The sequence below is a fragment of the Protopterus annectens genome, chromosome 7.part1, assembly GCF_019279795.1.
Source record: "Protopterus annectens isolate FY-2018-M chromosome 7.part1, PAN1.0, whole genome shotgun sequence".
Lineage (NCBI taxonomy): Eukaryota > Metazoa > Chordata > Ceratodontiformes > Protopteridae > Protopterus > Protopterus annectens.
The window spans coordinates 431,960,767-431,963,090 of NC_056740.1; the positions used below are offsets into that span (position 1 = coordinate 431,960,767).

Consider the following 2,324-nt stretch of genomic DNA (forward strand, 5'->3'; position numbering starts at 1 on the left):
CCTTGAGAGTGGTCAGTATTTTGTTTAGGCTTCTTGCATTGACCACTGCATGGATAATATGAACCTGATTTTTAAAATGCTAAGTTGTTAGGTGCAGTAGACACAGTTTGCCTATGAAACAGTGCTATGGCAACAAAAAACATATTTGTCGATATAAGGAAGTTCTGGCCAGGCCATCCATAGTGTAGCAGGTAGGACTGTTTACCATCTTCTTCCAATCTGGCACAAATTCCAATGATATCAAGTACTCTCCAGGTGTTGAAGTTGATTTTTTTGTATTGTGGCCTCATTCTTTGGGATAGCAAAAAACTGCTTCAGACAAGTCAGTTACCTCATATGAGGGATCGGAAGAGAAAATTAAAGTGAGTGGGGTCCTCTCTGTTAATTTCTGCTTGAGCAGGGGAAACAAGCAGGGGTGTCTCTTTCCACTTTATTATTTGCATTATATATAGAACCATTGCCAAGGAAAATAAGGGACTCAACAATTCAAGGATATAATTGGTATGGCAGTCAAGAAAAGCTGGCGCTGTTTACAGATGATATTTAAACCTGACAAAACCAGAAAGGGACATTACTGTGCTGTGGAACATTTTGAGACAGTTTCAAATCTTTTTGGGATACAAAATGAATGAAGCTAAAACAAAGGCAATAGAGGTAAATTATGTACCCAAACATGAATTGGTTCAGCAATATCCATATTTATGGGGCCATAATAAAATAAAGTATTTAGGACTATGGATTAAAATGATTCTGGTGTGGCAGCTAAGGATATGTGGGAAGAGGCTAAACAAAAGATAATACAAAAACTGAGAAAATGGAAGCTTTTTTATATGGATATGGATAGTACGATACAAGCAGTTAACATGTTTCTAGTCCCATTAGTCTTATACACGGGTCAGGCATGTTTTTATTAACCAGATGAGTTTTGTGGGTAGCAATTAATACAGAGATGAAGGAGTTTATCTGGTAGGGGAAGGTGGCAAATGTCAAGTGGGATAAGCTGATTCTTCCAATAGGATGGGGCGGATTGAGATTACCTAATTTGAAGGGGTATTTCAGAGCTATACAGTTAAGGCTGCTGTAAATAGCACCAGCAGAAAGCAATAACTCAAAGTGGAAAGGGATGATGATGAAACAGGAGGGAAGCTTAAGAAACAAGGAGAGACTGGGAGTTTGAATGCAGGCCTTTAAGGAGTACGTACATAAGTTCTGTAGTGTAGTGGTTATCACGTCTGCTTTACACGCAGAAGGTCCTGGGTTCGATCCCCAGTGGAACCATTAGGGGTTTGGTGGGTGGCCTAATGGTTAAGGTGTTTGCCTTAAAAACACAAGGTGCAGGGTTTGAGTCTCACAAGGGATAATTGGCTAGGCTTAAAATGGCTTGCAAGGGCAGTTAGCCTAGTACTAGTCTATGAACCTATGAACTAAAAGTAATGATACAAAGTATTATATCCATAAAGTAGCAGAAAGTATCCTGAGAACTAAATCAAGACGGAAATGGAGAAAAGAGATTCTGCTGATAAGGATGACTGCAATTAGCGATATAGACAATGGCCAAGAGGAGGCTGGAATTTATTGGAGAAAACTGGCAAAGAAACTAAAGTACTTGGAGGAAATAACTAGAAAGGGAAAGGCGATAGAATGGGAAGATGCCGAGAATTTATGTGGATTGCAGTTTAGAGGTTGCCTTCCCTGTCAAGGATTGATTTCAGGGGATAGGCAAGAGAAATAAATGGAGGGTCCTAAATGAAAGACCAGCACTGATAGAGTTTTTAGTAGACTCTAGAATAGAAGCTGCCATTAAAAAAGGAATAATTCATAGAGCATATAAAATATTGCATGATAGCTATAAGAATCAATCAGAGGGGGTTAGAAAGGATTGGGAAGAGAGATTGGATAAGCAATTCACAAAGAAACAATTGAGGATATATATATGTCTCCAAATATGCAACAAAATCTAGAAGATTTAGAATTTGTGCTTGGAAATGTTTACATAGATATTTTATACCCCAAGTAGACTCCAGAGATTTGTTCCTCAGGTAGACGGCAAATGTTGGAGGTGTGGCGGGGAAGAAAGAGGTAATTAGGAACATATGATCTTAGGAGGTTACTTGGCTATCGACCAGAAGGTCACTTCAAGCCTAGCCATTTCACCCCAATGTAATACACGAGATATGATAATCAATGCCAGGATTGCATTTAGTAATGACTGCTCATGTCCAGGAGTATTGTAGGTGCTATCCCTGGTAAGAATTTATGGTGCCCCATCCACTTGTCCAAGTTCCCTTTCAACAGTGATAGAGGTAATCTGCTTCATGTGAATT

At 39.2% G+C, this 2,324-nt stretch overlaps 1 non-coding gene across 1 annotated transcript; it reads left to right on the plus strand.

Annotated features, from left to right (window-relative positions):
* Window positions 1-1,205: 1,205 nt before the first annotated feature.
* Window positions 1,206-1,278, plus strand: TRNAV-UAC. The gene has a single exon. It is a non-coding gene; the product is annotated as a tRNA-Val (tRNA).
* The last annotated feature ends 1,046 nt before the right edge of the window (window positions 1,279-2,324 follow it).